Below are 23,649 nucleotides of genomic sequence, written 5' to 3'. Positions count from 1 at the left end.
TAAGCTTTACAGATTGAAAACATCTGGCTTTTCACCAGCCGTGTGTACTCAGAAGGAGAGCAGTGTTAGCCGAAGTAAATTCACCAAATTCTTATCTGACACATTTAGTTGACCCTGATATGATAAGTTGGGGCAATTTCTGAGGATGAATCGTGTTTCCAGCTGTGCAACTTTTCTCGTCGATCCTCCCCTGCCTTTGGAAGAATCTGGGTTTTAAAATTTGGAGCTACGCCTTTACTGGGGCCTTTCAAATGCTACGTCAGGTCAGTAGCCAGGTCTGAAAGTACCAATGTTATTTGCATAGAGGTCAAACACAACGTTTCCTGTAGGGACGTCCTGAATTATGAAGCTGCAAAGCAATCGCACATAACCAGATGTCAGCAGGTTTCAGGAAGATGGCTTGTTACCCATGGCTGTTAAGATTTCTGGCGTTAACTGATTTTGGAGAAAAGAAAGCAAATTTGTAGATGGTAGAACAGTTTGTATGCATCTATCAGACACATACTGAGAAACAAGAACAAACTGTAGTGATGGGACTCTTGGTTGTGTTTACCTTCCGAAAGCATCCTTTATGGTTTGGAGGCTCTTTCCTTCTTCAGCACTTTACAGAAGTGGTGGGGAGATGTTGAGGCTGAAACTTCCTCTAAGTCTCTCTCCTCATTTTAGCATGTGAATGTGTTTTAACTTGCAAAATGGACATTATACAGATTTGTATTTTTGAACAGCGATCCACAAACCAAATGTTGGTTAATTGGATCATAGCTTCCTACTGAGTTAAGGCTTCAGAGCTGACTGATCCATGTTTATAATTGGTCTGCCCTTGTCATTGGTCTTGGCACTTTAGCTTGAAGTGTCTCCAGAAGTTAATGACCTGTTAAAACAAAATCCACTAGAGAAGGTTCTTAAAAGAGACTGGTCAAGCCAGGATTATTTATATTGTGTCAGCAGTAATTTTGCACACGTATTGTGTGCCAGGCATGTATCCGCACAATAATCCCATCAAGATGGTAGCAAATATCTTCATTTTACATTGAGGCTCAGAGAGGTGAAGTAGCTGGCCCCAGGTCACACAGCTAGTAAGTTCCTGTGTTAGTTGCCTCCCTGGTGACCAAAAATATGTTGGAGTTTAGGTAATCATCTTGGATTACTTAGCCTAGCCCCTTTTCCAATTTTAAAGAGCTCAGAAGATGAAAAGGAAGCCCTTGAGTATGTAGGGTGAGTACCAAGCACTGAGCTGAATACTCTTCCCCTTGCTAATGAGGCTTTTCTTGTTCCACAGGCACATTTCTTGTTGCCCCAGGGCCTTTGCACTTGCTGTTTCTTCTATCTGCAATTCTGTTTCCCCAGATCACCATGTAACATAGATGTACTTTTCTCCTTCTTGGAGAGCCCATCGGACCACACTGCCTCAACAAAACTTCAGCTCAAACCACTCCAGAGCCTGTACTCCCTGTGGATGCTGAGAACTGGCTTCTCCTGTTTCTCTACCTGCCTAGGTTATTGGCATTCTGTACTAGTAAGGAGTTTTAGCCACAGACTGGCCTAAGCATACCTGCCCCCACTGCACGCATGCCCATTCTTCTTTTTAACATGTTCCTAAAGGAGGCAGTTAAGAAACAGGCTCTATTAAAAATATGGCATGGTTCTGTTTGATGGATATTGTGATTATTTTCATTGATTTTCATCCTGGACTTCGTTTTCCCTATTCATAAGCCTGAATATGTGTTTTGTGTAGGTTTGCTGGATTAGAATCAGATAACAACTGGAAGATGATTTCATTTAGGACAGATGTAGCCAAGCATGTGGTATTCGCATGAGTTATATGAAGAAAGTCAAGTCATGTTATGAACAAATGAGTTCTGAGTTTCTTTTGAGTCTGGGGACATTTATTTATCTTGGATTGTTACAGAGATTTTCTGGACTATTTTTCTGTAATTACCTTGATTAATATTTAAGTGGTATGTTTACATTTTGAGTTGATTTATGTGACGCTTTGCTTTTCCTCCACTGAAACACCCAGGTTTCTCACGTTACCACATGATAGAAACCATCTCCCCACTCCATGTCTCCAGTTGAAGGTTGGTAGCACACCCACGCGGATATGCTGAAGCAGCAGCCGTCCCACAGCCGGAATGTTCCACCAGAGGGCTGCCCTTCCAGATCCCCATGCTATTTATAGATACCTCCACTCAGGGCCTCTGTGACCTGCAGTAAATTTTAAAATACACTCTCTAACCTCGGTGTGTGTGTGCGTGCCTGTGTATGCGTGCTATAAACGAATCACCAGTGTGTTATTTTTCTGTTAGGAGGGCAGGGGAAATATTGGCATCTCCCCCCTCCTCCACCCTGGTGTTTTCCTGGTTTTGCTCTCCCTCAGTTTCTGTGGGAGGGGGGCCTTGGGGCAGGGGCAGTGTGCTTGCCTGGCTGGCTGGGTGACCTTGCAGAGGCCACCAGCCACTGACAGCTCCAGGAACCTGGTATCCAGTCCTGATTCCAATACTTCTTTCATATCACATTCTAAAGAAACCATCTCTCATTCCATCATTAGTGAAACAGTTCTAATCATACACCGTGTTCTTGTTGAAGTTACGAAAGCGCTGTGTTAGCTGACCGCCATGCAGATTATGGGAAGTGAAAATGATCATATCTGTGATCCCCCAATTGTTCTTTCCCTTCCTTCTGTCCCAAAGCATTCTTTTTTGGAGCTGGCAAATGTTCATCCCTTTATATACTCCAACCCCTCTGCCTCAAGGTCCAGCGTTTCATGACGAATTTAGTTGGAGGCAGGTCCATCCATTTCTACATGGTGATTGCAGATAATTCCATAAAAGCCGCTCAGTAAGAAGGATCTGTGAGGGTTACTTTCTTATCCCTGTTTTTCCTTAGGAGATTTTCGTACGCTAAAGGTCAGTGTTTGTGAAGCATTCTGATTCGTGGGTTTCTTTTTTCACAGAAACATGAAAACTCATTATCTTGTCTTAAAAAGAAAAAAAATGTTGGCATCCACGTCTCTGTGGTCTGGTAGAAAGTGGGCTGTGGGCTGAGCTGACCTGTCCGCTGGACACCTTGACTTTCATAATCTCTGTTTTCGCCGCTGAAATCTTAGGTTTTTCCATTTGCTGAACTTGGATGTGAATAAAGAAACCAACTTTGCTGTAGGTAATTATCTTAGAGGAGAGTTGATTGGTGTCATGTTATTTTGTTAGAGAAATCTCAGCCTATTCACGATGCGTCTTTTATCCCCTTGTTTCTATAAATGCACAATTTACAGAGATCTGCAACCCAGAAGGTATTGTTCTAATTAAATCAGTTTGATCAAACATAAGAATTTTATATATGTTACTTTTTACAGCAAAGACAATAGAAGATACTTCTGCAGAAGTGTTCTTCTGGATACTTTAGGTTATGTTTTATTATTACAGTACATTCTCAGGACCAATGATAGTAGTTTGTGGAAATAACTTTATAAGGTTGGAAGCACTTGAAGACCTTAGTGTGGCCAAGGGCTGCAAGCCCCCATCGGGGAAGAGCTGCCGCAGCAGATGAAGGGGCGAGAACCAGGGAAGCGAGGACTCCCTGTTCCTGGGGTCGCTCTGTTAACTGTGAGGGCGGACGTTGCAGCATCTTGAAAGCGGCTGTGATGTTCCCCAGCTCCGTGCGGGGCTTCCTTTCACGGGAACTCCTTGATCAGGCGTTCAACTAAAACGCGGCGGCTGGAAAGCAGGGCTTGTGTTCTAATTGCCCAGTGGGTTGAGGTTTGGGGACAATAAGTGGATATCAAGGAAGGGTCAGGCTTGAAAGCTGGCAGCCCAGTGAGCAGACCAAATCGGAGAGAAGAAAGGATGACCTTTTTTTTTTTTTTTTTTTAATTTATTTTGTCTAAGATAGAGGTTTTCTTAAACATTTTGAAATCTGCTTGACGAAGACTCGTCAAATTGATTTGGGGGGGGTCTTTGTCTTATTTTTTATCTTCTTCCAGGAGCTGCCTTGGGGGGCGGGGAGGTGGGGGGAAGGCGCAGGTCAGAGCAGTGCCCGTCGCTAGGTTATTTCCTGCTCCCGCTTCAACATCTGCTGTGCCAGAGTGCAGTGTTAAATACTTGGTGTATTTTTAAATGACTGCATGTCCTTTTGCTACTTTTTTGCCTTCCGTGTGCATATATATGATATAATGTATATATACATATGTGTTTACACATATTAATATACATAATGTCTATGTATATGTGTGTATATGTGTAGATCCATACTAGCCTTAGATTTTAAGATCAAGACATTTATAATAAAAGCAAATAATGGCACAGATTCCTCCAACCCCAATCCTTCTAGGAAGGATTTTTAAAGAAAAAGACCAATTTGTGCACAATCGCAAATCACTTCCCACTGACAGTCTTGTACCCAGGAAGGCCCAGTGACTTCAGTTGCTTTGTCATTTAGGGTTTTATGATTGGCCGGCTTTCATCCCTATAGCGGGGCTTAGCCCTTGCAAGCTTTTTTTTTCTTTTTAATTGTCGTCATTTTTCGGACCTGATTGCACCAGGCTTTGCAACACCGAAGTCCCTCACCCCGGAAGTCCAGGCCTCTTCCAGCCCAGGGTGGACTTGGGGGTGGGGTCGGCAGTGACCCCACCAGGGTACAGGTGGCAGGAGCTGCCCTAGAGACTAAACACAACACCACTGGGCCCATTATTTTGGTTGGAAATAGGTAAGAAAACCTTTCCTCAAAGTGGAAACAATAAACAAATTATCCACTTCCACCATCAGCTAATTGAGGCTCTCTCTCAGTAAACAAGTGGATTTTCTGCTAAGGAGCACGGTTCCGAATTTAATCTCCAGTGCTCTGCTGCCCTTCCCCCCGTTTAATGTATGCTCACTAAAATTTTTCGTAATAACATTACACATTAGTGATACTGACTGTCCCGATTTTTGCATCTTCATGGCTTAAAAGTCTGTGACTGTCATTTAATTGCCAGACACTTATTTTTAATTGGAATTAAAATTAAATTGATTCAACTCTTTTATATTTTCTTGAGTCTAATAAATCAAGAAAGGGAAGTGGCAGCTCCGGCAGTCCGCATGCAGACAAGCCCCAGTCATTTCAGGAGCATGGTGACAACCCCCTGTTTTATAATAACCTCTTGTTTTAAAATCCTGTCAAAGAGATGACTTTTAGTCCCAAAATTTGAAATAAAATTTTAGAGAAATGTGTTTGTTGACTATCCGAATAAGAGAATTACCTTCTCTTTGTCTGTTTGTGGGTTGTTTTCAATCACCCTTGTATGAAGGATGATTTCAGCAACTAAAGTCACTATTTGAAAATTATCTTAATATAGTGAGAGGAAAAGAGTGGTGTACGTGTGAAAAATGTAGCATAAGAACTTAAACACCTCTTTTCTGTTTAGCAGTGTAAGGGGATTTGAATGAACTGACACATGGGGATTTAACACTTAAATTGTTAATATAATTTTGCTTTAAAACTCTCAATCACCCCATAAAATTGATTGTTTTAAATTCCCTTTCTTATATCTCCTATATTCTTCACTCTATATTACCTTCTAATGCAAGGGAAAGTAGTAGCTTTATTAGACTTTTTAAAATCCAGAATGTTCATTTATTAGAAATTGTCTGATACTTGAACATCTAAATAAAATACCCCATTGCTTGTCTGAGGAATATTTTTCCCCAAGTGGAAATTTGTTTTATGTGGTTGCGATGATGAAATTGCTTAGTACACTTTTTGAATCAAAAATTCATGGAGACCATTTAAATGTGCAAGTTTACGATCAAGTCTCTGGGGCCCTGGCACTGGCATATGGAAGCGTATTTAAGTTTATTTTTAATTTCCTTTATGGCTGGCATGGTTTCTTTGGGTACACACACACACACACACACACACACACACACTAGCAGAATGCATAAACAGGGCTTTTCCAAGTTATCAAGGCAATTTTCTGAATGAGCTGCAAAGCTGAAATTAATATCTTTCTGTAGAGTCATCAGGACAAAAGCCCATCATCTGCCAGCACTGCCTGATGCTTAACTCACCGTGAAGTTAATGTGGATTTTGTGTATATAAGGAAGTGTGATCAGGGGAAACAGGCGATTCTTTTAGACTGTGTGCAGTTAAACCCCATTATGGTACATATTCCGTCTTAATTAGTTCTTATCATATAATGTGATGTGGCCAGATTGATACCATTAATAACGATCATGCTGTAATAACTTTGCCATTATAGGTACCGGGAACTCCAAGTGTCAAATGAAGCGTTTGTATTATTTTAAAAATACAATGAATTTTAAATTAACTTTGAAGTGATTTTGTATTATAAATAAAATAGAATCCTTGAAATTAACAAATGCTGTTCTTTCCTGTGATAACTAAAAAAGGCAGCTCTCCCTTATCAGTTATTCTTTTTTCTCAATGAAACTGTACATAGAAACTTAGTCTATAAAACTAATCAAAGCAATCGTATTTTATTAACATAACCTTTGTTTTAAGGTCAAAGGTATTACATTTCTTTATTCTTAATGTAAGTCATTGAGAATTTTGAGTCACCTCTGCAGAATCTTAGAATTCTGAGAAACATTTTTTGGAAAGCGTCCACTTACTGGCTGGAATCCACGCTCTTTGATTTGATGATTTTCTTACTTTCACCACAACCTAAATTTCTACCTGATGTGTCCCTTTTGCACCAGCCAGACAGGTGAGCATCAGGGTTCCAGGACTGCACACCCTCAGTCTGGAATGCTTTTCCCTCCTCTTTCTTTCCACATTTTTCCGGACCTTCAAGAATAACTCAGAACCTTCTTTCTTGTAATTCTTACCATGTCATGACATCTCTTGCATTAATATCCTTGGCTCTGTAAAGCTGCTTAACTGCTTACATGTATGTATCTTGTCTTCCCACCTAGATTGCAAACTTCCACAGTTCAAAAATAAGAAGAAAAATTAGCACTGTTCCCAAACTCAGCCTAGCATTGTGCTGTGCATATAGTTGCGGTTCAGCTGATACTGGAAGGGTGAATTTGACCGTCGTATCTTCGAAAAGTCCATTTTGAACCGTCCTACTCAAATAGGTAGCACTTAGTTTATTTCCGTTTGGCCGTGTGTAAGTTGGGGTACATTTTCCTCGAGAGCATCATTATGCTTCAGGACCCATGCTTGGGTCAACCACCCGACCAGCACAAAGGACATTGTTTCCATGACCAAGCAGCCAACCGTGTAACATGTTGGAAGGAGGAAATGCTTCCTATCCCTGCCCGAGGGATGGGAGGCTGTGGCCTTGGGGCCTCAGCTGCAGAAGAAAGAACTCAGAGCAGGGATGGGAGCCCATAGCTAGGACTCTGAGGGCCACTCTGAGGGCTGCCCTTCTTCACTTGCTGTAAGAAGAGGACCTTCTTTCTTGGAGCCCAGGTGCTTTCATGTGGAAAATGAAGGGCAGTGACTGGATGGCTCCTTCAGTGGCAGGGTGTGTGCGTGGGTTTTCCAGAATCTGGGGTGACCTCGCCCTTGGAGATGCAGTCAGATAGCATGGTTTGGAAGTTGGAGGGCTTGCTGAGTCCTTTTCCTGGCGTTGCCCTTGTGGTGGGACTCTCAGAAAGCTGCTTCTCTTCTTTCGTTTACCCGAGAGGAGAAAGGTGGCATTCTTCATCTTAACGAGGTTCCTGTAAAGCTGCATGTATGAAAAATGGGCCCATTCACCCCCTAGGGGAGGAAAGAAGGTACACATTTTTCATCAAACCTTGTGGGTAAGTAGCAAATGTTTTCTCAGAGCATGTGTGTTTCCTTACCCAGCTCCAACTTCAGCCTCTGCCCTCAGCCCCTCCCTCCAGGTGACAAATAGAATCAGCGTTACTGCATGCTGAGCAGCATGAATTCTGACATTGTATAGAAGCGGCTATGGCTGTTGGTACAACCTTGAAAAATTATCAGCTGAGATTTACCAGGACCCTTACAATATGGTTATACAGGACGTGCAGGTGGTTTCATGGTCAACTCAGAAAGCATGCTGAGGGTTCTGAAGAATTCAGGAAGGAAGGAGACAGTCCACACCCTCACAGAGGTTAAAATCTAGTTGTGAAAATAAGACATCCATATGTGCAAAACTCATGCGTGCAAAAGACCAGCCGATGTCTTACTAATTAGTCATGTGGTAAACAAAAAGTGCTTGGATTCAAAACAGGCCGTCTCTCCGATGTCCGAAGTGATTTGGAAGATTTTGTGAAAGAATTCCCAGTCAGATTAGGATGTAAAGTGGTAGCAGAGCTGGTGATGAGGAATATTTACTGTTTCTTATTTGTTTTCTCATTGTTCATGTGTCATAATGAATACATTACTTCTAATCAGTGAATACTGTTATGTAAATTTCAGGGCAATCATCTATACCTTTTTAGCAGGGTCTTTTAATTCTCATTTATGTAATTTTGCTTGCTTTTTTTTGTTGTTTTTGTTTTTTTGTCACCAAACAAGTAGGAATCTCAGGCAGCCCCGAGATCTGTAAACATGGTATTAAATGACTTATGTGACGAGCAGCAGGGGTGGTTACATCCTTGCTGCTCTGATGGGGTCCATGGACCAGTGGCATTAGCATTACCTGGGAGCTTGTTATAAACGCAGAATTTCAGGCCCTACCTGAGACCTGCTGAATCAGAGTCTGAATTTTCACAAGGTTCCCGAATAACACACGTACAGTTTACTCACTTCCATTCTCACCGATTCTGTGGGAGCTTTTTACAAAATTGTGAAGGTGGGTGCTTCTCCATATACATATAATCACTATATATGTAATTTTCCCTGAGCATGACGCATCATTGAAAAGAACGAAGTTTTAGAGGGTTCTGGATGACTGATTTCTGGCTATAGTTAAAAGTTAAGTGGGTACCTAAACTATTTCCCCAGCACTTGAAATTTTTCAAAACTCAAACCATCCTTTGGAAAACATTGTTTTCCCTTTTATATCTGAGTCCATATGAATTCAATTTTTGTGGGAAATTTAAGCCACATGTTTCTGATTCATTTGCACTTAACCCTTGAGAAGGTTGTGTTACAACAGCAATTGCCTGTCCAAAAAATCTCAGTCTTGGAGTAAATCCTTCGTAAGGGCAGAGAGAAATGGGGGAAAGTCACTGGAAAGACCCCAGAGAAGTTGGGGTTTGGGTTCCAGGCTCTGAGCCCGGAGACAGATCTGTGCACCCTCCCTGTGTGGACAGCTTCTGTTTTACACATCCTTGGTGGGGTGACGTCAGAGGATTGTACAGGCTTAGGTGCTGAAAAGGAACAGGACGCGTGTAGGTCAGGCAGCCTAGCCCAGATCCATACTTTTACTAACCGTACATTGACATTTCTCTCCCTTTCTTCTACAAATTGAATTTATATCATTTTGTGAGATTTCTGTGTTTTGAACCCCCGGCAGGAACCTTATCCATATTTCCTATTAGCGACCTCTTAGCCATGCTGACAAAGTGGACAAAGGCTGCTGGGGAAGCCCCAGTGGGCGATGAACCTACGAAAAGCAACCTTGGTTATCTTTACTCTGAGTATTATAGTTTGAGCTGATGTATACCAGAAAAATTTTAAGATGCATTAAAGCTTCTTTTTGCCTCTTGGTAAAGCTTGAGTTCTAGCTTGCCGAATCATATATTCAATGTGACACCTTTTTTCCCCCTGACTGATGGATAGTATGTATAAACACATGGGTCCACATATGAGAATATATGTCATGAATAAAAAGTTGAGTGTTTACAGTGGGAGAAAACAATGATCAGCAAATCATGTTTTCTGTTTAGGCATCTACCCTTACATTTAGTGAGTTTTGTTTAGATAAGAGGACTTGGCTTGAGTACAATTCTTAGTAGCCATTGATAAATGAAAGGGCATTTGAATTCCATGTCTAACACATTATTCTAAGGAGCCAGCAAATACATATTCATATGACAGATGCTCTAATCAAAGCTGAAGGTCTTACTTAAATATTTTAAAAAGCAACCTCGGCTCTGGAAGGCAGAGAGAATGCTAGCTGAGATCGTGATGGTGATTTTGCCAGGTTTCCCCATGCTGTAGGCTTTCGCACAATCGTCCTTTGTGGCGGCACCTAATACCTTCAAACATGCCCTGCCCGTTATCTGGAAAGAAACCTTTTTCTGCTCTGTTGTCAGCTGCCTGACTCTTCCTCCCGGGATCGCTGCATGTCCGCCTGTGAGTCCTCCCTGTACCGTCTGCCTCGGGTCAGTGTCCCCCTTCTGTGCTCCCCACACATTCTGGGCTTCCCTCTGTCCTAACATGTGTCGCTCTGGTGTATAATTAACTGTTTACGTGCCTGTCTTCCCCAGGGTAGTGACTCTGTGTTGCCCTGTGCCTACCACCTATACACATCAGAGTTGTTGGATGGATAAACCTGTGACCTCAATAGTAATAGTATATATATATATATATTTTTTTTTTTGGCGGAGGGGGGCTGTGTTGGGTCTTCGTCGCTGCCCGCGGGCTTTCTCTAGTTGCTGCGAGCGGGGGCTACTCTTCCTTGCGGTGCGCGGGCTTCTCATTGCGGTGGCTTCTCTTGTTGCGGAGCGCGGGCTTCAGTAGTTGTGGTACGCGGCGGGCTCAGTAGTTGCGGAGCACGGGCTTAGTTGCTCCGTGGCATGTGAGATCTTCCCGGACCAGGGCTTGAACCCGTGTCCCCTGATTGGCAGGTGGGTTTTCAACCACCGCGCCACCAGGGAAGTCCCTTCAATAGTATCTTAAACCAGCTCCTAAAAGCTAAACCTCTTCTAAGGATGCCGGACTTAAAGTTTGAGCCTGTGGATTAAGTTTGTGGAGGATTCTGCAAGCAAATTGTCGAATTGTTGTCGGTTCATGTCACACGGAAGCTGAACCTTGATTCTCTGCGTCTGATCTGGGCTCTTCTTGGCTGGTGACCTCTCAGAAGCCCTCTCTGGGTCGTAGGTCACTGTGAAGGAATGTGGCGGCTCACTTGGACCATCAAGACTAGAGAAGGAATCCAAGCAGAGGTGGCCAAGGAGCCTTTGTTCTGTCCTTGGAAGTTAATGCTATGTGGTTTCCATTCGGTTAGTCCACTCCATACCTCCCTGCTCCATTCTTTAGGTTGTTGAAAATATATCCCAATTTTAAAGACTTTCACAGATGACATTTTCACAGTTTCCTTCTCTAATCTCTTCCATTATTCACTTAATAAGTCTCACTGTCGGAAATGTATTCTCTTGTTCTAATCTAAATCCCTCAATGCCCATTGTCCTCCATTCAGTCGCCAACAGAGAGGTGGAAACAGCTGGCCACCTCCAAGTGGTCTTCCCTGGCCATCCCTTGGATCATGTACCATCTCCTTAGGGTTTCCAAAAGTTTCTCATTATATTTGTGAGTAAAAACAAAACTTGAACTTTCAGCTCTAAGTTTATCACCAAAATATCCAGCTTGCTTTGTCGTCTCCTGCTCTCCTATGAGTCTTCTCCCAGGCTGTTTTCCTGTCTCCTTTTGTCACCATCTCGGGACACCAAACTTACTCCTGTGCTGTGTCCTGCATCTGGTCTTCCCCTGCAATTGTAAGCTTCTAGAAAGCAAAGATTGCATGCCTCCTCTTTATGTTTCCTGCTACACATAGTACGTTGAAATTGAATTTTCAGCAGCTGTTCCTTTCTTTGACATGCGTAGCATCAGTTCATCAGAAGTTAATTACAAAATGTAGCTGGCAAACTTAATTCCTACTCACAGGGAAAAGTCTGTATAGAGAAGAGGTATTTTAGAAAAAGAAGTTCAGCACCAAAATTTAATGTGAAAAGCGCAATGTGGAACAGATAAGATTCTGTGGTATGCATTTCAGAATTCTTTATTTGTCAACAAGGCAGCAGACATTTCTAGATAGCATTAAAGCATATTCCATTAAGTGTATTTCCATGGTGCAATCCAATATAGAAAGTGGATTTGTCGGTATTATGGATAATTAGGATACCAGTAACACCAATAATTACTGTGAAAGGATTTTGTATGGCATAATTAATGCCCTCAAACTATTAGAAATTCTTGGATGAAAGAAGTGGGAGTTGGGGTATTGAAAAGACAAAAGCAAACCGTGTTTGAAATATGTTACCAAACATCATGTTTTGTGAGCACAGATTGGCAGAACATCAGGACACAGCTGTTGATTATAGATGCTCTTTTTAGTAACTACCTCAGGGAGAGCCCGTCAGGACAATCAGAGCAAAGCACATCACCCTTGCGATGACTTACCAAATCCTATACCTGTCCTGGAGATTTCCCCCCATCTCTCGGAAAAGTATTTGGCTAAATGGAACCACATAGCAATGTGTGGGCTTGAATATTTAACATCAAAACCAAGCTTTGGCAAGATGTGTTGGCATAGCCCAAAAACATGCTCTCGGTCCTCTGGATTAAAGAAAAAAATAAAAAAATTAGAAACTCATTTTTAAATGAGTGTTTACTAACACATCTTTTATGCTAACGTAATTTTGCAGAAAAAGCCTACCATTTTAAGTAAGAATGTACATCAAGGGAATTAACTACTAAGCTTTCATACCAAATACAAAAATATTACTAAATAACTATTTCTGAAACATAGTGTATAGTCTGTCATGTATTAAATTATCATTTCTATTGGAGGAGGCATTTTTCACAAAATATTTAAGCTACAGATCTCAGAGCTCTATTTTGGCAACTAATACCAGAGCTATAAAGTGAAGATAGCTCACATGGTTACAGTTCTGTCAGATATTCAGCCTTTTCATTAAGAAGAAAAGAAAAACCGAACACCAAGCCATTGCTAGTGACGTGACCTTTGCTCCAAAAGATCCATGTTTCAACATCATACTCTTGCACCCCTGGGAGCAGTGAAGGCCAGAGGGCAGCCCTTTCTGTTGATGGTGGTACATGATTTTAGGACACAGGGTCAGTGGATATGTCAGTACCAAGAGTCTATTATTGTACCAAAGGACACAAATGTGTAGCTATTAAAATAAATTAGAAAACAAATTAGAAATTCATGTCTTATAAAACTACCTTCCATTACTAGAGTAGAAACATGTTCAAGCATAAACAAGTTATTCTGTTTGAAATTGACAGAATATGTTCCGAATATATCACAGATAAATTATACCCTTAAGGAAGACGCCTCTATTTTCCTTAGTTCTGCTCTCTCTGTGCTTGCTGGGTTTTTTTTCATTTCAGAAGATGTTCTTTTTTCCATTTACCTGAATAGTGCTCTTTTCCATTTTCTACTACTAACCATAGACGTAGTTTCTCGACTTGAGAGGTTCTTTGTTTTGTTTTTTTAAAATATTTTTTTAAAGAATGAAGAAGCCTTGTCACTTATGGAGCACCTTTTCTTGAAATACGCTCAGTACTGCTCCTAGTATGGAGCGTATAATGAAAAGGCTTTCCTGGGAGCCTAATTGTGCGTGGCACGGCATGCATTCAGGCGCTACAGCCCATCACACCAACACGCACGTGCCGGTGGAAGCCAGCAACGCTGGTGGACTTTCTCAGGGACCCGAAGGTGCTCAATGTAATTTTGCGCTAGGGATACTCTATCATAGTCAGACTTTCGGTAAGTAAGATCTGGATGAATAATTGTTAGTGAGCAATATTTAATATGCCCCTGTGGAAAAGTGGGAGCTTTCCGTAGCCAAGCTCAGCTCCTCCCCTGCTTGAGGTCGCTGCCTCAGACAGATGTAGCCCGCCAGCAGCCGACGTGAAGGCGGCCGAAAAACTGAGCTGACACCGCAGCAGGTGTAAATCTTTAGCGGCGACCAGGTTTGTATCATTGCTGCCCAGACAAATTGGCCAGGCTTATTTTATTTGTTCTCACAAATCACTCTTTTAGTTGGCATGATAGTTTTTTTGTTTTTTTTTTTGCAAATAGTGACCCCAACATAGTGCATTGTTTCAGATGGAGTGTTCAGAATGTCGATACTGAATTACAGCAGCCACCCTTCCTTAACTAGAGATGGAGGGAAACACAGGTCGCAAAGATCTTCAAGGTTTACTTTTAGTTTATGTCTTTAAACTTCCAGTTACAAGATATATAAGCTCTGGGGATGTAATGTACAATATGATCTGTATAAAAGTTGTGAACAGAGTAAACCCTAAGAGTTCTCATCACAAGGGAAAATCTTTTTTGATTTTTTTCCTTTTTTTCTTTCTTTTCATTGTGTCTGTATGAGAAGATGGATGTTTGCGGAACCTATTGTGGTAATCATCTCACAATATATATAAGCCAGACCATCATGCTGTGTCCCTTCAACTTATACAGTGATGTATGTCAATTGTTTCTCAATAAATCTGGGGAAAAATTAAAAGAAGTGTTTAAGGAGAATTATAGGTTAGGTAGTGTGTGTGTGTGTGTGTGTGTGTGTGTGTGTGTGTGTGTGTGTGTGTGTGTGTGTTGTGGCTGTGTTTATCCAGTGTTCTGTGACTGTCCTCTCTTCTAGAGGGATGAAGAGGCTTCAAGCTCCCATACTTGGGCTCAGAGTCTTTGAGACTTTCTGAGCTCTTCTTCATGCAAGTGAAATTTCTGGTGTTTCCATTCATCAAGGTCAAAATAGAATTTTCCTTGAGACTCAGGAGAAGGATTAACATCCACCAGTACTTCTTAAGAAAGAACATAGTCCATGCTTTGGAAAACACCAAGCTTTATTACTAAATTTAACTTTGTTTTCCAATTAATTTTACCCAGTAGAGCAACTGTTTTTCATAGCTTAATGTTTTATCAGCAATAAAGTAAAATCCCTTATTCCTACTTCATGTCTTTGAGTGTAGCTCATCGAGTTTGTGGGAGGGATTAGGGAAAGAAATTTTAAAATGGCTGATTTTAAAGACAGAATATAGGGATAATAGAAGGAAGGGAAGCTCTGGGGAGAAAGATTTCATTTTTGTATGGTTGTCCCTCGGTAGCCATTGGGGATTGGTTCCAGGACCCACCACTACAGATACCATAATCCGCAGATGCTGAAGTCCCTGATATAAAATGGCATAGTGTTTGCATATAACCTACGCACATCCTCTGTGTACTTTAAATCATGTCTAGATGACTTACAATACCCAGTACCATATTAACGCTATGTAAATAGTTGCCTGTGCATAGCAAATTCAAGTTTTGTTTTTTAGAATGTTGTGGAATTTTTTTTTCCCAATTTTTTTTGATCCTCAGTTGGTTGAGTCCGCGGACGTGGAACCCGTGGATATGGAGGGCCGGCTCTGTGTAACAGGTTCGAAATGTTGTCAGCGTGTGCAGGTGAGATACCCAGCAAGCAGGCAGTTCATTAGAATAATGGATGTGGGTTTTAGGAGAGAGGTCAGAGCTGCATGAAATGCATGGGCCAGCCTATGGATGCAGCAAATAAAGATAAAAGATGAGTAATAGGGACTTCCCTGGCGGTCCAGTGGTTAAGATGCTATGCTCCCAGTGCAGGGGGCACGAGTTCGATCCCTGGTCGGGGAACTAAGGCTGCATGGCGTGGCCAAAATAATTAATTAATTAATGTTAAAAAGAGATGAGTAATAATTTCCTCAACAAACATGGGGAATTCATGTTTTTGCCAAAGGAAGAGAGTCAGCGGCATCAAATTTTGCAAGAAATAAGCCCCCGAAGAGCCCACTCGCTGCCATAACTATGAGAATGTCATGGGAGGATGCAGTGGGCAGGGCCGAAGCCATCCCGCTGGGCGCTGAGAAGACAGTGTGAAGTGAGGGAGTGGGGGGTAAGTGGCTCTTGGGCAACGCTGGGCACGAAAGGGTAGAGAGGGAACTGGGCACCTATAACAATTGAATAGGAAGGTCAAGGAAACGCTATTAAGCTGAGTTAAAGCAACCAGCAACGAAGGAGGCGTTGATGATGTAAGAGGAAAATAACTCAGGAAGGGACGTCCTAATTGCTCATCCAGAATGAGCAGGGGTGGAGAGGGCAGTGTGCGGGCAGGTGGGTGGAGGAGGGTATAAAATAGAGACACAAAAGCGAATTACTTTGGAGAAAAAAATCAAAGACGATTTTTCCTTTGAGCCATGATTAAGTTTGTCTCCAGACAGCGTCTCTCAACATGTGAGATAATCTGTACGCTTCCAGGAAACACAGAGTCTGGCTTTTTACGTTTCTGATTTTACTGATTATAATAGAAGGATGTTCTGGCATGCTGGAGATGTGATGGAAGGCCAGAGTGAAATTTGATGTCCGCTTATCGAAAGCGACTAGGAGGACCTGGCAGGTTTCACCGGCAGGGCTGAAGGAGTGGAGGAGAGGCTTCGTGTCAAAGCTGGAGAACTGAGATTTACTCAGCTTATAAAAGAGAAAACTGGATGGAGATCTAGCTCTTATTCTCAGAAACACAGAGTTTTGTGAGGGTGAGTCTGACCAGTTTCTTCCTACTCTTCTGGAGGCCATAATAAGGGTGAAATGACTTTAAATGAAAGGAGATTTTTTTCTTTGTCTTAAAACTTGATGAAAATGTTAGGATGGGATTTTTTTTTTTTTGTAAAGAAAAAAGACTCATCTGTTTTAAATAACTGCTATTCAATTGGCTGAAGTCAAGGGTCAAGGCCAGGTGATTTCTTGAAAACTTTCCGTTTAGTGACTTGATAACATCTATGGATGTTTTCAGTCAGTTTGTTTCAGAAATGCTCCCATGTGCCTTTTTTTTTTAACCCAAACAAAGGACTATGAAATTAAAATACTGTGTGTGTGTGAGTGTGTGTGTGTGTGTGTGTGTGTCTCCATCCAAGGAGGAGAGAAACTAGAAGTAGTACTTTGTGAATTTTGAAAAAGTACAATTTCTTTATATGTAACTCAGCTTTAGATTGTTTGTCCACAGTAAAACTACAAGTCCTCTTCAGCAGTGGCTGCAAAACATCTGCAAAACTTGTTGCTGGAATTGGCTTAATGTTCCTCAAAGTTCAAAAAAAAGGACTGGTCTCCAGTTCTCTCTGCTTCAGACTGTGATTCTTTGTCTTGCATTGTCCTGTATTTTTGGTGAGAATAATTCAACAGCTGCTATTCCTCGATGAAAGCTTTGGCATATTCCTTTCTAGAACATTCCGATATGTTACAGAATATATTTATTATAAGTGTATTCTTATGGTATCGAATGACCTGAAAGTATCCCTGTTGCGTTAATTCCTGGAAATTACAAGCATTACGGCGGTTCACGCGGAAGCTGTTCGCGCTTGCCCACTGCAGCAGTAAACCGCCATCACGCTTGAATGTGTTCAGCGATGTTAACGGCTCAGTGGAAAAACTGCCCATTTGAGATAAACAGAAACTTTTCCACTCATCTCTCACAAGCTAGTCAAAAACAGAAGGAATGGCTTTTATGGCCATCTCCTCCTTTTCTTCGTTGTTTGGTAGCTCTCTGTTTGGAATACAAAGCCTTCTACAAGCTACTTACTTCTCTGCTTTACGGAAGGTCTGTAGCAGTGATTTCTATACATTGCCTTTCACAAGTCGACCAAGGTGTGTGGTGTTCTATTTAACCATTTCTGGGTCTATGTTTATTCTTTATATATTAAAAATATAATAACCAGGCAAAGTAACATGGAGTAATCATCCACTTTGGTTCCTTTGCTCCTTGTTACCTCTTTCCCTCGGATATTTATTGTTTGGGGAACCCTTTGGTATATGTAATGACAAGAATCCTTACTTCAGAGTGTCACCGTTACTCAGTGGACACCCCCCCCCTCCGGGTCTTACTGCAGAATATCCCTGATTCTGATCTGCTGTCCCAGTGGCCCTCCCAAAGCTGTGCTGAGCAGATCTTATCTCTCTGAAATCCTCTAACCCAGGGTCTGCCAACTATGGCCCCAGACCAAGTGTGCCGCCTGCCATTTGGGGGGATGTCGTCTGTTTGTCTGTGGTACTTTGTCTCCCACAAAGGCAGAGCTGAATAACTGAAACAGACTGTTTGGCTGAAAATATTTGCTATGTGGCCCTTTATAGAAAAAGTTTGCTAGTGGTTCTCAATCCCACTGTACGTGATTTGACCCCTGTGTCTTCCCACTTTTATCTCCCACTCTCCTCTCTCTCCATTTGGGCCTCATGTGTCTCAGGCTTATTTTTGACCGACATTCCTTTTTTTATCCAACCACATCATCCTATGTTATCTTTTCATCTCATGTCCTTTCCTAATCTTTTCAAATTCTCCTTCTAAGATCCAACACGCATGCTACCTCACCTAAGAAGTCTTCTCTGATTCCACCAGCAAGGATTACTCCACTTTTAATCGAATTCTCTATCCTGCACTTTGTGGCACTTCCTTTCCCAGCCCATAGAGTGTCCAGGAGCTCAGGCCTCTCCCCCAGACTTAACTTCCAAGATAAGGGCTCAGCCCTTCCCGGGGGCGCATGCTCTGAGTCCCAGCCTGGGTGGTTGGGCTTAAACCCCTATCATCTGTAGTCTAGTGGGTGACACATCACTTGCTTCTGAAGTCAGACGTAACAGATTTGATCACCTGATAATCACAGAAGCATTTAAATTAATTTACAGTGATGTGAAAAGCTACCCTTCATGGGCGTCATAAAGTAAGAATACGGAGTTGTTTCTGCTCTGATGGTTCATATGTGCCCTGCGTCCCCTTAGAACTCAACTTGCCAGTTTGGGGACGCATTTCCAGCTCTGAAATTATGGGGTTTCAGATTTCCACATGGTGGTGGCCTCTATCCGAGCAGCTCACTCCAGGGTCGGGGGGAATGAGTCTGAATTCTCACAGTCCTGTCAAAAGTGTATGGCCAGTAGCTTTAAACGCCCATCTGAGGGCACTTCCATTGCTGAGGGGTCCTTCTAGCCTATCAGCGCAACATTTAGTGGAGTTTTTTTTAACTGATCATTTCCACCCATTTCATGAATTTGGAATTCGGGTGAAGCTGGAATGCCGGCTCACCTCAGTGCAGGTGTGTCTTGTTTTCCTCCTTCCTGGCACATAACACAATTCTAGTTAAAATTTATTATGGGCACGGTTACTCCATTAAGGACAGGAAACATACCTGTTCTAGGCATCACTTTATGCTCAGCACGTAGCACGCTAGGTTCTGCTGAGAGGCATGTAATGACATGCATAGGTTCACACACCCAAGTGTGGACCTTTCCTACTCTAGCGACTGTGTCTTATTCATCTTTTTATTCCCCATGGGTGTAACACAGTGCCTTTCACTCACCATATTACCGCAGAAATGGGGGAGTGAATCCCATTCCTTAGCCTCTTGGCATTGAATTTCAGGTGAGTACCACCCCCCAATTCTCTCTAGTTTGCACTGGCCTAAAAAGGAAACTCACATGGGGTGATAAGCCTTCTCCATGTGCTCTCTCAGCTGGGCCTGCGTCCCAGAAACAGGCCCCAAAGGCACGTCGCTCCTTTTCCCAAGAGCACTGCAGTAGGTCCTTCCGTCCAGCTGGTCAGTTAACTGCACACGGAGGGGGCAGTTTCCATCTTGGCAAGAGGTCTGGGGGATGTACACCCTCGTCCTCTTGCTTTCTTCCTCCACTGGAAAGCAGTGGTGTTGAACACCCAAAAACGATGACAGAAGATGATGCCTTTGAAAGGCCATAGCTGCACCTTGTTCAGTGTGAGAACACAGCCGGGGAAGTGGAGTGTGATTAGCACAGCAATTACTCACCTCGTTAGATCTAATTTCAGAATGCCTCCGTGGCCCATTATTTTAGCACATTTTTTAAAATGTACCCAACAGCAGTGTTGAAACTGCAATTCTCTTGAAGGCTGTTGTGTTGGTGCCTACTGATTGCACCAGGCTGTAGACTCTTTTTGAATGTAAGCACTTAGAGGACATTGAATCCAGGCTATTTTGTTTATTTTGTTTTGTATAACTATCTCCTGTGTTCGTGGGTTTCATGTGTATAGCGAATCTTTCAAATAACCAAAGCTTACCATTTTTCAGTACTAAAAATGTTCCCTGTATTATCTGCAGTATTGAATGGGAATTCTCTTCAAGTAAATGTGATGATTTCCTAACTTCCCCCAGCAGTTATTCAAATGATAATTGAACCTTACTTAATGGTTCTAGGTCATCTATTTGCAATAATTTTTTCATTGGATTTCTAAGATATAAAGAACTGATTGCTCCTATATTAAATCACTTCAGATTGTTAAAATATTTTAACCTGTTTTTATAAGACTTCTTCTATAGTCATCTACGATTTCTCACTTCTACCCTTGTGCCCTTGATGCAGTTAAGATGCTCGCTTATTTTAAATACAACTTCCTGGGTGAAAATGTTAAGATGACTATACTCCATAAAAACCCACTCTTCGTGTAAAGGCAGTTTTGTGTGATGATTAAGAGTCCACACCCTACCTTTTAATTCCTGTTCTGCTATCAGCTAGGTGTTGATCTTGGGCAAGTTACTTAATTTTTCCATTTCTTTTCTCACTATCTCATCTGTTAAATGTGCAGAACTGTTCTCACTTCCTAGAACTGTGAGGATTAGGGGCCTAGGACAGGCCTCATGTGTGGAAAGAGCTATACAGCTGTGTTCGCTGTTTTTGCTGTGGATACACTAATGGATAAGGTAGTGCAGAGAGCTGATTTTGGCCAGCTGTATTCTAGGTTAAGGGATTTGCTAATAGTGTAAGATTGTAAATTGAGGGATTTCTCTTCAGATTATCCTATGTCCTGCAATTTTTAGATGACCCTCCTTTTTTCTAGGAGTTGCACAGATGTCGGATAAAGTCAGCCTTCTTTCCACCTGTGATTGGATGGGTAATTATCCTGAAATTGACTAAGAATTATTACTCACCTGCCTGTGTGCACACACTGTGGAGTTTTGTGCTGTAAACCACAGCGTTGTGCTTCCCTCACACCGACTTTCTTCCTGCTCCCAGCAGCCCCTCGGCATCCATGGGGCTAAAAAGAGCATTCAGAACATGCTCTGGGTCTTAGAGCCAGTAAGTGACAGCAGAATCTAGACTTAGGTCCTTCTGAAACCTTACTGTGAACTAGATGCTTGCCTCCTCTGCCCCTAGAAGCACATGCAACTATTCCTGCAAACACCCTTCACCACAGGTGTAGTTGGAAGGAACTGCTTATTACTGATGACAAAATCCCAACTTTGAAACTCTGTGGTCATTTGGTTCCATAGACTCTGTTTCTCTTTCAAGATTTGAGACTGCAAATGCCACAGTTCAACGCTCAATCTTGGAAATATCTGATGGAATGATTGGGATCAGTATCTCAAATTCTTACCCGCCCCTAGGCCTTCTGACATCACCTCTCAACCCATGTTTAATAGGTTCCAGGGTCTCACTGTCCAGTATGGAAGCCACCAGCCACATTTGGCTCTTTAACTTCCAAACAATTAAAATTAAATGAAGTTAAAAACACAATTTCTCCACTGAATTACCCAGCGTCAAGAGTTCAGTAGACCCACGTAGCTAGTGGTGACCATACAGTCCAGCACGGATGAACAACCCTTCTGTTACGCTGGAGCTGTGTTGCATGGTGTTGTAGAGGGATAGTCACAGAGGCACGTGGCACATACACACTCTAGTTCCAGCTGAGGTCTGGCCCCTGTGCTGTGGAACACAGGACAGGTCTCAGGTGAGCTCTCAGGCTTCCTCTGGCCTTTGAGATTAAAGCCTGGAGTGTCCAGAGTCAGGCCTGAGCACAGGCTGCTCTTCTATTTCCCCTGGGCTCGCCTACTTCCTGCTTCGTCTTAACCACCTGAGCAACATGAAATGGAAGAGTAAAGAGAATCAGAAATTATCCAAGAACCACATGAGGCATGAAGATACCAAAGGGAGAAGAAGCATGAGAGAGATTTCTCCAGAAGATTCTAGGTTCTTTAACTTCTTCCATGAAAGTTATTTCCTACCTCCTGGGTCTTAAAGACTCTCTGTTGCCTTTGAATCATATCAGACCTTCTCTCTTGAGATGAAATGAGAGATGGACAACTTTAGTTTTTAAACCATAAGTCACTTCCCATGGTCAGGTTATGAAATCATCTTTGTAGGTTGTTATCAGTGGTTTTTAAAGAGAAAGTGGTAGAAGAGAATAGAAAATATTAGAGTATATTAGCAATAGAAATGGTTTTGTTTCATAATCTCTATTTCAGTTGTAGATTTACGTACATTTATTGTACTGGTGGCTATGTAAAACGTACTTTTTATTGTGGGTTGTGGTCAAACCTGAATAATACTGGGTTTGAATTGTAGCTCACACAGTAAATAGAATTCTTTTTCTCATTTTCCATTTCTGTAATATTGTTAGACTTGCTTTGTCATGTTTTATGTCATCCTTTTCTGGGTATCAGAACCATGAATAATAAGGGCTTCATTCTGGGGGGGTGTGGTTGGATTGAGGAACCCTGTGCAGGAAGCACGTGATGGTCTCAAATCTTTAAACATGGGTCACGAGTTTGGAAATCTTGGAAATATAGGATGGAAAGAGTTTTGTTGTGAAATTTGCAGATATGAGTAGAGGGAGTCCTTTCTGGTTGGTTTCATGGGGGAAACACTGTGTATGTACTCATGATGTTCTATGTTAGGAGGTACAGACGTGGAATATAACTGCTTATCAAGAAAATGGGAGAAAAGGGGAGCATATCACTGGAAAGCATAGATCAGAGGTTCTCATTCATTCAGCAGATTCAGGCAGCACGTATTTCCCTGGCATTGGGATCGGGGCTGACGGAATGAAAATGAAAATGACAAGGTCCCTCCACTCAAAAAGCTCACTGCCTAGTTCCAGAGAGAGCCAGTCCAGTAAGACAGCTAGGCATGGGGGGCTAGGGGCATGGAAGGGTATTTTCACCCTCGGGGCCTTGCTGGTTCAAGTAGGATCTTCTGCCCCACGTCAATCTCATCGTCTCAACCAAGTTTGAGAATCCCTGCCCTTGATGATGCATGTTCTAGTGTAAAGTTCACTGGGCTCCATGCACAGCCATTCAGAGGATTTATAAGTAGCTATAAAATGAGATTTAAAAATTCAGCTTGAATCTTTTCATATCATAATCACGCTCATGATTCAGCAGAGATTTTTTTTTTCATGTTGCATTCATACTCAAGGGCTGGTGGGTTTTTTTTTCCTCCTTTTTTCTACTGTAAGAATGCTAACAGGAATAAATTGAGTAGGATGAGCCTTCATTGTCACCTTTTTTCTTCACTGAGGTATTTATAGTAAGAAGATTAAATGTGCCGAAGCTGTTCTTCCCATTCATGTAAACCAAAGAGAGGAGTTTAGTGAGTGCCTGGGTGGCAGTTTGGTCTAATGAGAAGAGCATGCCCACGGCAGCCCGGCGACTTAGAGCCCAGCTGAGCTCTGTCCCCGCGGCTCCGGGAGGCTGCTCCCTCCAGAAGTGGAATCTAGCAGCTGTGCTCCTGCCCAGAGCTCGGGTGGGGCTAGAAGCAGGACCTCCTCACGCAGAACCTTGACTGCAACTCACCTGTCCCTCCTGAGTTCTCTTGAGGGAGCACTTGCCTTACCCCAGGCTGACCAGCTAGGTCCACCTGAGAAATTGGGGCGTGTAGTTTGACCCTGAGCAGTCTGTTTATGGGCAGAGTATTTGAAATTGTGCCTGTCCAGCAAAATCTGACCTGGGGCTGCTCTATTGAAAATAGGAAGTTGAACCATGCAGCGTAATACTGACCTCCTGCCTGCGGACCACGTGCCTTGCATCCCCTTGCTGTCTTCC

The 23,649-nt window shown here is 42.4% G+C and overlaps 1 protein-coding gene across 33 annotated transcripts in view; it reads left to right on the top strand.

Moving 5' to 3' along the window:
* Nucleotides 1-23,649, top strand: part of PARD3 (par-3 family cell polarity regulator) — a 678,698-nt gene that overhangs the window by 596,785 nt on the left and 58,264 nt on the right. Inside the window, exons 23-25 of one of the 33 annotated variants that reach the window (XR_002892687.3) lie at nucleotides 15,173-15,256; nucleotides 15,567-15,722; nucleotides 16,135-16,223. The exons of the other annotated variants lie outside the window; for them this stretch is intronic. The gene's annotated coding sequence lies outside the window, so the exon portion shown is untranslated. Of the gene's footprint in view, nucleotides 1-15,172; nucleotides 15,257-15,566; nucleotides 15,723-16,134; nucleotides 16,224-23,649 lie in introns of those variants that run through there. 33 annotated transcript variants of the gene reach the window in all.

Source organism: Physeter macrocephalus, chromosome 11 (genome assembly GCF_002837175.3).
Source record: "Physeter macrocephalus isolate SW-GA chromosome 11, ASM283717v5, whole genome shotgun sequence".
Lineage (NCBI taxonomy): Eukaryota > Metazoa > Chordata > Mammalia > Artiodactyla > Physeteridae > Physeter > Physeter macrocephalus.
This window is presented reverse-complemented; position numbering and strand designations above follow the sequence as displayed.